This window comes from Pituophis catenifer, unplaced genomic scaffold (assembly GCF_029215685.1).
Source record: "Pituophis catenifer annectens isolate HBS135680 unplaced genomic scaffold, rPitCat1.0.hap2 SCAF_2, whole genome shotgun sequence".
NCBI classification, from domain to species: domain Eukaryota; kingdom Metazoa; phylum Chordata; class Lepidosauria; order Squamata; family Colubridae; genus Pituophis; species Pituophis catenifer.
Window position 1 is genome coordinate 131,572,582 of NW_027256882.1, and position 15,089 is coordinate 131,587,670.

Genomic DNA, 15,089 nt, shown 5'->3' on the forward strand with positions numbered 1-15,089 from the left:
AGCACTTTATCTTCTCAGTTTTGGAATGAAAGAACATGCAAGTAGGGAAGCACAGCACCATGTAGTATTTTTATGACTTTTTGAGTACACTTGTGTACATTGAGAGGAGGAGCCAAATCCTTATAGCCCACACAGTTTCATGTCCTTAGAATCTCTATTCAAATGGTTAGGCAAATGTCTTGAATATTGTACCCTTTCCAGCGTCTGAGCTAGTGCAGGTACATAATGTTGAACTTGATATTAAATAATATCCCTTTCTTTAAATGGTCAAATTGATCAATTGATTTATCTGCCACCTTACCAAAAGACCACTCAGGACAACTGGCAGATTAAAACAGTGACTGGGAAATTCAAATTAAAAAAGATAAAAACATTTAAAACATGAATATTAAAAGGACCAATAAAGGCCTGGCAAAAAGATGCATTTTTACAGGTTTACTAAGAATATGGAATGGAATGGAATTTAAAGCAATTTCCATGAGCAATGCAGGAGAAAATCTTTTCCCACATGCCTGATAGCAAGATTTTGTGGGCAATAGGGATTATCGTCCGAAAGATCTTCTCCAGATCTCAGGTTTTTAATGGGAGAGGCAATCTATCAGCTGCTTAACTTTCCAGTCAGCCAGAGAAAGGGCTGCAGAATCTACCCCAGATATGTCCTTTGGTAGAACTCCAGAGAACATTGGAGCTGGGAAGACTTAAAAGAGGCTTGTAAATTGTTTATTCTACTATGAATGATAAGGTCAAAAGTTATTGGTTGTTCCTCATGTATTTAAGAATTCATTTTTACCTTCAGCTGGGATACCTCTTAGAAATCCTTTACAGATTGTACCCAGGTCTTTAAGAAGTCAGTGCAGCCCTGGGTTTTGGGTTTTGTGCCTTCTTCCCTACCATTGACTGATGCTGTTTACAACCTTACCAAGGCAAGGGTGAAGTGTGTGAACAAGAGGAGATTCAGAGTTTATTTTGGCAGGTAAGAGTACAAAACTTGAGTCTGCCTTTGTGCTCCATTTGATGTGGTGTGCTGCCATCTGCAGGACGCATGGGAATCCTGGTGTTCAGATGCTGTTTTAAGCATAGGATTTCATGGAATCGGATAATTAATGTCTCAAACTGCTTCCAACTCTGTCCTACCCATATTCCCTCATAAGTAGAAGTTCAACCAGGATTTCCAATTACCGGTTCATACAGGGTCAAAATCAGTTGCCTTTGGCTGGCATGGGGCTCAGAAAAATAGGAGGTGAGAGGATATGTCAATGGAAAAACCTATGAAAGGAAAACAAGGAGAATTTATTTTTCCATTGCTCTGATATTCAAAAGCAGATTTCCTTTCCAAATGGCTGCCCTCCAGATGCATTGAATGCCACTCTCAGTGTGGTGCAAACCAACAGGTCCTTGTTACTTACTCTCACATAGGCCTCACATAGAATCTTCAATTTGGTTCAGAAAAAGAAGTCTTACAGATGTCTACATTGAACGTTTCTGGAAATACACAGAAGTATATGTTCCATTCTGATCTTGCTGCTTCTCAACTCCAAAAGCATCACAGTGGCTAGACAGTGTCCTTTTAAATATCTACCGTTTCTTTGACATGCTACATATGGCAAATGGTTTCATCTCCCTTACAGTCAGTCAGGCTAGAAGTGGAGCACTGCTGCTTTGATGAACACTTAGGAGAAGTAGCAAATATGGCAAAGAAATCCTCTTGATCATCCATTATACTCTCTGAATTTAGCAGGGACTTCCTTCTCATTAAGAAACAAATATTTAGCATGAATTTATGTATTTATTACATCAATATGTATAGACACCCATCTTGCAATCATGACTCCAGGTAGCGAACATAGGAGAGAAAAAACTTAAAACTAATGAATAATAGCAAGAGCAGTGACACAATAATAACATAATGACTGTTATTAGAACAGAAGTAGATACTAGCATATGTCTGCCAAGTGGTAAAGTATCTGTCCTGTGGTATGAGAGTATGTCTGGCTTCAATGGGAAGTAGAGAAAGACAGTTGCCACTCTTCCACATCTTATTATGAAGATATCCAATTATAGGTTAGAAAATCTTCACAGAATCTAATATTTCTTTTCCAGCATCAAGATGCTGACCTTACATAGGTACAATGTATACAATTATAGAACTGTTATATGACCAATAAAGTTCTTCCAAATCGATTCATTGTTGTGTTTATTATTCAACATACAGTGAATACCATACCTAATTTTTGCAATGTTCTATGTTTTTTCCCCAGGGGAAAAAAAAAAGCTTGAGCCCATGCATAATCTAAAAATGAATCTATTGGATGTGATGGTAAATAATACTTTAAAAATTAATGATAAGAGATTTTTACCTGCTAAATTTGGTAAGCTGCTCTTAAAAATCAGAGTAAAAGTCCAGACTTAATTCTGATTGACCATATGTGGTTGGCTTATTGTCTACACTGATACATTACAACAGTGGTTCTCAAAAGTGTTGTCTGGAGATCCCTGGGAATCTCTGGCTTTCAGGGGATCTGTGAAGTCAAATATTTTAAATTTTATTTTAATTTCTAATAAAGTAAATTTTAAATAGATGTAACCCACATAAATCAAAGTTCTTTAGGATCCTCAATCATTTTTAAGAATGTAAAGGGATCCCGAGATAAAACATCTCAGATCTACTGCTTTAATGTATCATCCTGCTGGTAAATAAGCCAAACACATCCAGTCAGTTTGGCAATGTATTGACCATTAGACTAGCTGGGGTAGGGTTTAAAGTAGCTCCTTGATTTTGTAATATAGTAGCAGCTATAAATTAATTTTCAAAAGCAAATTGGAAATGTTTTAAATTTTGATTTTCAAAATAAATTCCAACTTCTAGAATTTGTACTGAATTTAATGAAAACTATGTGAGAGCATTTAATATCCACAAATTTCAGATTGGCCTCCAATGATCTGGTGTAAGTGACCTGATACAAAGGCTAATGGAACTCTTATTCCTTATATGACAACTTTTCTCATTGCAGTTTGCTGAATGTTGGTTTCTGAAGTTTTCTTCAGAAGCAGTTGTATACACAGCTGCTTAAAATAGAACTATCCATCTTTCCCTCTACATTTGGTTCTCAAAATATCTGAATAAAAAGAATTATGGTTCATATACAGAACAGTGGAAAATTTCATGTAGCTTCATTTAGCTAGTTTCACAAAACACATTAAATCACAAACCATTGTTTAACCATTGTAAAATGAGGGAAGTAGTTGAAGATTTAGGAAAGGGAGGAGCACGCTTTACAGCTGCTCTCAATTATCTGAACTGTATAATTTTAAAATATATTAATAACTATAAGCAAAGTTGATTTGATATAAGGTTCTAATCTATATTTTCAAAGTGAAGATATGCATTCATACCAGCAAACTGAAGGGACGCTTTCTGAGTCCCAGTAATAGGTATTCTTACTTTCATCCTGCCTCCAGTGGTTGACCCTTCACAATTACCGGTATTCCTTGACTTTAAAGAGGTATGTAGTAAATCTGCCCAAGTAGTAAATCTGCCCAAATAAGGACAAATGGTGAATATATTCCATTCACATTTAATAAAATATAACTAGTATTCTTTATTCAATATATTTATTGTCAGTCCAAAATTTTAATTTTATAATGTTGAGAACAGGAATGTCTGGCCCAGGATAAAAAATAATTCAAGATGGCAGCCACAACTGCACAGAGATTGACCTCCTTTTTTACACACATCACACATAACATGGGTAAGGCTTTGTGTTTTTGTAGCTTCCATCCTCACTTTTCTTGACCCAGATGTCCGTTTGATGGCATAAGGAGTGACTACATCCAAAGGTTTCTGGTACTGCATGAGACTCTTCAAATGGTTATGTATCTGGAAGCTCGTTTACTGTAGTTCTAATGTGTGCCCTAAGTCTTTGTCACTGCTCCATGACCCAGCAGAAAAATATAGCAATGCAAGATTTGTGGCCCTAACTGCCCAGCCCAATTCTGCCCTAGTATTCAGCATGCAAATGGAACTGCTCTTGCTGCTGTTATACAGGGCAGTGAAAAAGGATGATGAGAAGAAATGGTGAAGAAGGGCAGGGTTTCCTTTGGCTTCATTTCCCCTCCCACCAAACATCCTCTGGCAGCAGGAAAACTGGATTGTGGCACTTCTTCATTGCTGTTCAGTCGTCCACTGGGTGCATTGAAGTTTTCCCATTGGTTTTGCTACAAAGGGACTTTCCATCTCCATTTTTTTTAAAAAAACTGCTTTTATTACTTGAGAGAAGTGGCATCATTTTGCTACCCTCTTCTGGCTTCCTGGCCATAGGCTACCTCCTGATACTACTGGCCAGGAGAACACAACTGAACCTATGGTCAGCATTTATATTCCCATTTGACAAGATCAGTGGAGTTTGTTCATTATGGACTATTCCTTCCACTTCACTCTGTCCCTGTACCCCGTCAGCCAGGATGGGTCCTATCCTAGAGTTCTTGTTTGTGCAAGTAGGCTGCAATATAGGCTCTCTGTGCTGGCAACTTGTTTGTTAAGCATTTTGACAGTGCCATTTCAAACGTCCACTCCAGTCATTCAACCCTGGAGTGTGAGGAGTGGCTGTTCTCTTTCCTGAAGAACCCTGTCTGCAGCAGGGACCAGCAAAGTCATACAATATGCAGACAGATGCCTCTATGGAAACCAGGCATATGGTCCAAGCAGTTAAGACAGGCAGGGTATGCCCACAGCAGCCTAAAATAACCACTTGGTGCTGGCCAGATGTCACTCCCAACTGTACCAGCAATTGGAGAGGAGAGGGGAAGGGGGGAGGGGAGAGGTGAAGAGAAGAAGAGTTGTTATTAGTTGCGAAGTCATGTCCGACCTATCGCAACCCCATGGACAACTTTCTTCCAGGCCTTCCTCTCCTCTACCGTCCTCTGGAGTCCATTTAAACTCACGCCTACTGCTTCAGTGACTCCATCTAGCTACCTCGTTCTCTGTTGTCCTCTTCTTCTTTTGCCCTCAATCTTTCTCAGCATTAGGCTTTTCTCCAGTGAGTCCTTTCTTCTCATTAGATGGCCAAAGTATTTATGTTTCATCTTCAGGATCTGGCCTTCTAAAGAGCAGTCAGGGTTGATCTCCTCTAGGACTGACCGGTTTGATCGCCTTGCAGTCCAAGAGACTCGCAGGAATCTTCTCCAGCATCATAGTTCTAATGTAGATAAAAGAAATAATGTGAATAAAAGAAAGGAATCATACAGAGTCAGATATATGGGCTCTGGGGGGCCCTCTCTATTCACATTATTATAAGGGAAAGACGTACTTAGATACATGAACTTTGAGAGAACCTCTCTATTCACATTACTATAAGAGAGGAAAGTGCTTGTTGGAGATTACATTAACAAACAGTTAAACCTCATTAAGTGGTAATATATCTTCTGATGAAACCTAGATGTCACGAAAATGGAAAACATCTGAGTGACCTCACTATGAATGACACAAAGACATATATGTTACAAAGAGCTACTTAATCCAATAAATTTACCCAAGGACAGCAGTAACTCTCCCATTAGCAACTCCGAGCACTTAAGAAAAGTTGTGTGGCTAAGATAATTTTATAAACTAAAATTAATGGTTTAAGTAATTAGATGAACATATTATCCAATGTATGTAACCATATAGGGAAAATCGGATGTATGATCTCATGTTAATCATATATGGAAAATGTATGATCTCACTGAATCCTTTGTCTTAGAAATGTATAAAACAGTTGTATCAGAGTTCTCTCCTTGTTCAAAGCTTCAGGTACAAAACTGGCTCTGAACCTTGCGCAATAAAACTGTCTCTGGCTGACCCAGGAATGTTATTTGGTCTCATCATTCCACAATAGTTCAAAGGCCTCAATTCTTTGGCACTCAGCCTTTCTTATGGTCCAACTTTCACAGCTATACATTGCAACTGGGAAAACCATAGCCTTTGACTCTATACACTTTTGTTGGCAGAGTGATATCTCTGCTTTTTAGTAAGCTATCTAGATTTGCCATAGCTTTCCTCCCCATGAGTTATGTTTTTTTCATTTCTTGGCTGCAGTCCTCATCTGCGGTGCTCTTGGAGCCCAGGAAAATAAAATCTGTCAATACCTCCATTTCTTCCCCATCTATTTGCCAGGAATTGAGAGGGCCAGATGCCACGATCTTAGTTTTCTTAATGTTGAGTTTCAAGCCAACTTTTGCACTCTCCTTCTTCACCCGCATCAAAAGGCTCTTTAGTTTCTTTTTCTGCCATTAGAGTGGCATCATCTGCATATCTGAGGTTGTTGATATTTCTCTGGCAAAAAAGAGTACATGTTAAAGAAAACTATAGACTGCCTCAGCTATAGGCTGAGAATCACACAGACAACATCGTAGCAAACAATTATTGGGGATATTCCTTCCGCAGTTGGCGGGATGAGGCTATAAAATAGCTTTGGTTGACTTAAGCCTGAGCATCATTCTACAGCAGTGATCCCCAAAACAGAGCTTCATGCACAGGCAACTGCCCGCCGTTGGCGCAAAAGGAACAGCGCGGCCCGGGGTTTGGGGACTTGATTTAGAAAGAAGGCCAAGCCTAGCCTTGTAACTCACGAGAGTTACAAACTCTTAGTTACTCTAAGTTTTTTCTTAGAGAACTTAATAGTCAGGTGTTTATTCAGTCACTTGTTTTTGTCTGCTAGAACAGAGGTTCTCCAACCTTTCCGGCTTTACGGACCGGCGTGGGAGGGGCAAAGGGGATGGTTCCGCGCGAGCGGCTGGCCAGCGGGCGCACAGCCCCATTTGCACGAGCAGCGGTGCCCGCGCGCCTGCCGCTCATGCGAATGAAGCGCGCATGCACGTGCTCGGCCGCAGCGCGTGGAAGTGGGGATGCGCGGTGGCGGTCGCCCGCCGTTTCTCCGTTCCGGTTGAAAAAAACACCTCACGGCTCAGAGGTTGGAGACCCCCTGCTTCTACAGTATTTTAACATCGCTCTGGCGGGGAAAATAAAGTCCTTTGATTATATATGAGATATATTCTTTATATTTGTATGTAACTGTGAGCGAGGGCGTCCACATTTGATCTCAGTTGAATCTTTTTTCTCGGAAACGACGGCTGCTGTGACAGGGAAAGCTAAACGGGAAGCTACCCCCCATCCACCCCCGCATTAACATTTCAAATTCCCCAACGGACCTTTGCGCGAAAGGCCCTACGGCTCGCGGTCGTAACGCAACGCAACGCGTAACCGTCCCGAGTTGCCTAGCAACCACGAACGCCCGAACTGCATCAATCAGCAGAGGCGATGGAGTAAACAAAAGCACATGGGCAGCTACGGCGGCGAATCCCCGAGTCGGGAGGTTTGTTACGCCACCAATGGAATGTGAGAACTGGAACAAGGCTGGATTGTGAGGCGGAGAAGATTCGGATCGCAAGGAGGAGCGAAGAGAGACGTCCTGTTCTCTCCCGGCTTTAACTAACGGGTGCACGAAAGGCTTCCTTCCGTAAATCGGATCCCGTTAGTGAAAGAACAGAATATTCTTAAGAATATTAGAGAAAAAGCATAGCAATAATAGTCCTAGATTGCTCTTTTGGGATGCGAATTTGCTCTTTTTTTTGCCGCAGAAAAGAATCTTCCTTGTGAAGGAGAAAAATCCTTTAGTGGTAGAAGTGCTTTCCTAACCAGAAGGTTTTATTTTCTAAGAGTTAGTATATGAGCAACAGATTTATATAGTTACATTGAAAGCAGATTTTATATATTTATTTTTTTAAAAGAAATTTTCAAGCAATTGTCCTACTCAGAATTCGTTACCAAAATGTCTGTCAAAGTCACATTGTATGAATTGGCGGATCTCTCCATAGGGACCCCTGAGGTTGGTGTTATCAATTTCAATGCCCTCCACGCTCTCCTACATAGTGTCATCAGCTACCTCAACATTCAAGATATCAAAGCAGATGTGAAGATGGACAGAGGTCCTCCAACCAAGCCAAAGATGGCATTGCTTTCTGCTGTAACTGAGGCAGGACCTACTGATTTATTGGGCCAAGAGGCATTACCAAAAGAGAAGGAGGACAAGGAAGGCATTTTGAAAGAGGAGCCGGATCCTCGGCTTGCTGACTTGGAAAAGAAACTAAAGCTGATGGAGACCAATCTCCGTGGCGTGAGAGGTCAGATTAAAGGGATAGAAGGCCAGGTCCAAGGGGTATTAGGTCAAGTCCAAGAAGTAGAAAATCAAGTCAGTGGAGTGCAAAATCAAATTCAGGGAATACAAGATGAAGTCCATGGAGTGCAAGATCAAACTCAAGGAGTGCAGGATAAAGTAAAAAGTATGGGGAAAGACCTCATAGGGTTTGAAAAACAGATTGCTGGACTGGAGAAGCTTCCTTCAGGGACTGAACTGATAGAGAAGACCCAAAGTGGATCCGGCACAGCTGTATCTGACATGTGGCAAATGATGCAGATGCAGAAAAAGATTGAAGCCAGTGAGAATGGAATCAACCAGGTAAGTGAACTTTCCATCTAAGTAATTAAAATGTTAGCAAAATGCAGCTTTATATAGATTCTCAAACAAATACATATATAATTTTTTAAAATCATAGCTGTCAATTTGCATTGGGACCTTCATTGTAAGGGGTCCATAATGGCTTTCTTTAATAATACACTTTACTGTATTTCAAAGCACATTGTGATTATTCAACTGGGACATTCCAGAATCACATAATCTGCATGTATTGTGAGATAAATGAACCACAACAAAAATGTTGTGCTATCAGATCATGCTCCCTGGTTCCAAATTTCTGATATCACACTTCCATTTGGGTTTGATGTTTGCTTCATATACACTGTAGCTGTTTTTTTTGAATTAAGAATATACTAATAACTTTAATTTGTAAAGCCAGTGTATGTTTTCTGGTGTGCAGTAGACTGAGGTTTTTCATTTGTTGGAAAAAAATAAAAACAGTATGAACTAAGAACCCCACCTCTGCCCCTATGAATGACATTCTTTTGGAAGTAAAAAAGAAAGAACCAGAATCACAAGGCAAGAAATTGGGAAAAGTTGAGTTTATAGGTACTGGGTGGGCTAATGCTTTTATACCAGCATCCTCTTTGTAAACAAAACCAGTAATGGCTTTTAATAAGATACAGACATCTGCAAGAATGAACTTGACACAATAATGACACAACACAATACCTTGGCAAAACATTGGTAAAGGGAATACTTGCCAACAATATTTGGGAGATTAAAATAGGAAAATATTCAAGCAGGAATGGCTCCTTTACATACAAAATACTACCCAGCAAGGCAAATTTAGACACTGGGACTCTAAATAGAAACCAGCAACAAATGTCAACATTCAATCAGGGGTCGGTTCTACTTACCTTTACTACTGGTTCACAACGTGATTGTGCAGATTGCTGATGATGACATCCGGGGCGATGGGTGGGGCCTCCCGCCGGTTTTACTACCGGTTCTTGCAAACCCGGGGCAACCCACCACTGCATTCAGTGTAGATACCAAACTGTGGTCTTGTTTGGGAAAATAGTTTGGAGGGAGGGAGAGAATTTATAGCAAGTCTTTTCATAATGCTTTTCTCTGTATTTAATAGTTGATCTTTTGTTTTGCTTTTCTTACTTATTTTTCTCTTTTACATATCATCTTTATCTCAAGATTTTTTTAAAAAAATAATGGCTACCCTGATGTGGCAGTTGCAAGAATGAGAACAAAACATGTAAGGGGAAATTTCAAAGTCTGTATGATGGAGTTTCTTTATGATTGTTTTGAATTGATTTGGAGAAATCCAAGAGGAAGACTATAATGGTGACAATCCACTGAGAATCAAGTAAAAAGAACATATCTTATTTGATTAATCAGGAAAAAAGATTATGTTTACCCAGTTTTATTATATCATTCTTTGGAAGGAATTTTACATATGGCTCTTTGTTACCAGTTTCTCTAGATAAAGTGTTAATTAAAAATTGGATCATTGGTAGCATTCAGGTAGCAATGAGATTGGCAAAAAACTCTAATCTTGACATATAGTTTTTTCTGGTTTATAAGAAAAAACATTATTTCATTTTTCCTTTGCATATGATCTGATCTGCCCAATCTTTGCTAGTCCAGTGCCCTTTAGATATGCTGGATTATAATACCTGTCCTCCAGACTCAATATGGCCATTAGCTATCCTGGATAGGAATTATTGGAACTGTGTATCAGTTATATAGACTTATAAATAAGTCAAAATGTCCTATTTTTTTTAAAAAAAAGTTTGCATGCAAAGAAAAAAAGAGAGCCTACCCCCATGCTAATCAAAACTAATTTGACATCTTGTTGTGCCTTAAAAGCTAATCCATTTATTATGGAGTAAGTTTTTATAGACTTTTGTCCTCTTCATTAGGTGTGTGAAACATCCTTCCTTCCTTCATTTAGCACTGGCAACAGCATTTAGACTTATATACCATTCCATAATGCTTTACAGCTCTCTCTAAGCAGTTTATAAATTCAGCATATTGCCACCAACAATCTGGGTCCTCAGTTTACTGCCCTCAGAAGGATGGAAGGCTGAGTAAACCGCAGGGTGGATTTGATTTAAATCAAGTTGATTTAAATCACAATTTAAATCATGATTTAAATCACTAGTAAAAAGACTTGATTTAAATCAACTCGATTTAAATCATAATTTTTAAAGAGCAACTGTCATCTCTGCTACTCCTTTGACCCACTGTTGACTCACCGATAGTCCCAGTGTTGCAGAATATACAGCCTCATGCTACATAACTAAGCTCCATTTCATGCTGAATAAACTAAATTATTTATGTATCTTAAATAGAAAACTATCTTACAATAGATTTTTACCCCAAAAGTTTTTTATTAAAATAAATTCGATAAAAATCAAAAAAATCCGATTTAAATAAAAAAAATCTGATTTTTTTTAATTTTTTTTTTAAAAATCATTGATTTTTATCCACCCTGGTAAACCGTGAGCCAGTCAACCTTGTGCCATTTAAAGCATTTATGTGGCTGCCCAATTTAAGATAATGTGACTCTGGGTTGTATACAAAAGAAAGAAACAGCACTGGCTTGAAGGCACCAAAAAAACTTGTCTCAAAATATGAATTGTATGGGAAGAAGCATGATAAATGGATTCATATCTTTGAAAACATTGTGTTAACTTTTAACTTTGTTGTTTCTTGCATAACTACTTAAAATTTTATCTAGCTGAATGTGATTGTTCTGCCAGAGGACTGAGAATCTAAGGGATTCCAATCAGGCAGGCAGGTATCTATTACAATTAAAGAATAACTCTGACAGGTATAAACCTGGGAGAATGCCAGTAATGCCTGTTCACCCCTATCTTCCCTAGTCATCTTTTTTCTTAATTAGAACTGCTGAATCAAAAATAGTTTAACCTCAAGCTGAAGTTATTCAAAGAATGGCTCCCCACAGAGAGAAACCATGCAACAGGTCACTACCGGAGTTATAGCAATGCATTCCGTCTGTAGGAAATTTCCATTTGTTTTAGAGACGTCTGTCAGTATGCCCTGTTGAACCAGGTGAGAGGAATAGGGAACTTGCTCCTCCTCTTGCTGTTTAGTAACTACCATATTTCTTTTGGTGCTGAAATCCCAGAATTTTTTATCACTAGTAGTGAGAGACACTCTCAGTAGAGATTTGCAGGACTAGTCCTACAATTAGGCAGAATGTGGCAGTAGTTCTAATTTGTAGAAACCATAGTCTTCTTAAACAGGCTTACAAATAGTCCTCATTTAGTAACTGCTTCAGTTTAGAGACCGTTCACAATTGCAGCAGTGATGAAAAAGTAAGTATACGACCTTTGCAGATCTACGGTACAAATCAAAGCTGAAGTAAGATCATAAGCACAGTTGTGATTTTATTCGTCGACTGCTTCTCTTAATGACTGAGTAGCCAGTCCAATTGTGGTCACTAAACAAGAACTACCTTTACTAATTTTTATCTCCTGAAGATACAGCTGTTTTTTTGCTTTCTTAACTAACCTCCTATGGTACATGCAGGGCAATGACCCATCAGCAGTACAAATTCTAGTTTTTCTGAATATGGAAATGAAACAGATTAGGAACCTTCTTGGTTCTACCTTCTGATGTCCAGAAACATCTGCTGCACTCCAGAATATAAGAATCATCCCTCACGTTAGAAATCTTCTGTATAATATTCCTAAGGCCCTACTATAATATTAATTAACAACAACAATTTTACAATTTTAATAATAGTAACTTATTAACATTAATAATGCAGTTCAGAGGAAGAACTTGATGTGTAATTGTACAGGCAAATTAAAGTCCTTACATGGCACTTAAGAGAGGAGTCACCTTGAGTAACCTCATTATCCTTAATCCCAATTCTATTCAGTGACATTGATTCCCAAAGAAGCGAGTGGTCTTGCAAGCTGAACCTTGGTTTCTAAGGCTTTTGGGTGTACATTGAAAAGTTCTATGTTGTGGGGAAAGATTTAGAAAAAGTCAGATCTATCTATATATATAAAAGCAAAAACCACTCACGTCATAATCACGAAATCTCCAGAACCATAAAGCCTACAAACTTGAAATTTGCCACGTATGTTCCTCTTGGCTTCTAGGTGCTCACTAATAAAGGGTTTTCCAAAATGACCATCAGAGCATTAATATTTCTTATATTATTAATTAGTTAGATGTTCTACTCCCTCTCTCAACTTGAAAATAAATCTGGAGAGAATGGGATAGCATAGGACAGCTTCTGTGGGGCAAGCCTAAGGGAGAGAAGGGGCTAGGAAGCCTGAGGGAGAGAAGGGGATAGGATAGGAGATGTTTCTGTGGGGCAAGGCTGAGGGAGAGAAGGGGATAGGAGAGGCCAATCGTAACTACTCATTAATTTTCAAGCTGTAAGTGTCCATTTATCAAGCTCTATCACATAGTTTCGTTGTGAAGCACAGGGATCCAGCTAGTATATCTATATCTATATTCAAATTGAGTGGTCATGATGGTGCAAAACCTCACTGTGTGAACATTGAATTAATGAATGGCAAATGTTATGTCCAGTGGTACCAAGCAAAGTTCTGGGAAGGCATGTCTGCACTTGATTTCTTAATAAGATGCCTGGTGCTTTGATTGGTAACAGACTCCTAGGTAACAAATGCATTGAAGTGAGAAAAAAAAACTCAAAAGATTTGTGGTCTTACAATTCTCTATTAGATCTAGAATCTAGATAGAGATGTTGTTATTTCTTTTAGATAAGGACATAGGCCATCAGTAACTATATCTGAGATTTTTAAAAAATCCTCAGATCTTTTTAGATCTAGCCCACATGGCTTGTATGAGACATCATAGTTGTAGTCTAACAAAATAGGCTATAGGTTATTCATCTTTACTGTAGACTAAAGCAGAATTCCTTCTTTTGAGTCCTCCAGACATGTTGGCTTATTATTTTCTGGTTTCCTGGCTCACATGATGAAACAATTAGTTTTTTAAACTTTAATTCATGTTTTAGTGGCTCATTTGAGAAACATAGTTGCTAATGAAAACTAGATAGCCTTCTGTGCAAACCCATTGCATTGGTTGATAGACTCTCTGATAGTCTGGCTGCAACCAACTTTCCTTCAAATCATCTTGCTTTTCTAGAAACACTACAGTATTTAGGGAGAGAAAGGGGTGATAGTTCTCTCTCTGTTCTCATTCTGCTGCATGTTTCAAATAAAGTACCTGCAATGACTCTTAGGAAGCATTTACTGTATCTGTGTCTAGCTCTCTGGGTGGTTCTCCCATTGTAAACAAGTAAATAGACTTGTGTTCGAAGTAGGGATACCAACTGAGTAAATCCCTTTTTCTTCCAAAGTAACATTTTGTTAGTAGCACTTCTGCATCTATGGGATAGCAGAATGCATAACAAAATACTCTTCCAATGAATGGTATCTTAAAATGGCTAAACCTGAGTATATCACAAGCTGGGCTTCTAAATCTTGCAAAAATCTTGTATGTTTAGTATTTAATTTAATTTAATTTAAAAAGTAGAATCCCATCTTTGAAAACAACCATCTTTGATGTATAGTTAGTATATATAGTTTTTGACAGTATAATTTTTATTTCTCAAGACATCTTTTTTTTTTCTTCTCAAGATTTCCTGATTTTTTTAAAAAAAATGTGTGTGGCTATTTGAAGATTACATTGAATAGAAGTGTTCATTTTCAGTGAATGTTGTTGGTCTCAGCTGCCAGTGGCTTCCTTGTTCTCCCTCCAAGACCTGTTCCAGCAATTGGAACATGCTGTTCTCCCCTAAGAGAGAAACACCTATTGGGGTTTATTCCCTTTTGACTGAGAGAGAACTCAGGGAACTTAATTTGAATATGTTGCTGCTGTGAATATTCTCTCTGCTTATTTGGTTAAGAATTATTTTGATTCTGGAGGGGAAGCTGAGGCCTCATCTTCAAAACTAGAATTTGGTGGAATACTTTCTAATACCTTCAGTAACTTCACATTAATTTCCAAAGAATGATCAATACAGAGACCTAGATTCATCCTGAGAATGCATTAATTTTTCCTTAAGAATAAAAATCTGCATTTTCCTGACTTCCTTTCCTTCTTTTGCTGCAATTTAGCTGGGAGGAAAAGCATTCTTTCATACAGTCCCCTATCAACTGCTTTAAAATAAGGTTAGTTTGTGAGCTCTAAACATAGATTTCCCATAGTATGTTTGTTTGGTTTCAGGCCTCAGAAACATGAGACAGACTAGGGCTAAACTGGAGATCATCTTAATCAATGGTTTAAAGAGTGAATACATTCATCTTTCACTTTCTCACTCTCTCCCTTTTGTAGGCTATGTCTCTGTTACAAGATTTAGTGGATGAGACGAGCAACATGAAATCAGCCACAAGCAACTTGGAGGATGAAGTAAAAAAAATCAAGGAGCACTTAGCTGTGGTAAGCAGCTTTTATTTTTGTCTCTTGGCCCTGCAAGCCTTTGGGAGTTGGCTGCATATGTTCAAGACTTGGTTGTTTAGTTCTTTCTTAAAACCTCAGGGATCTAGATTTTACCACTTTGGTAGTCTGACTAGGTGCTTTAGTCTGCACTCATTTCCAAATGAAGACACA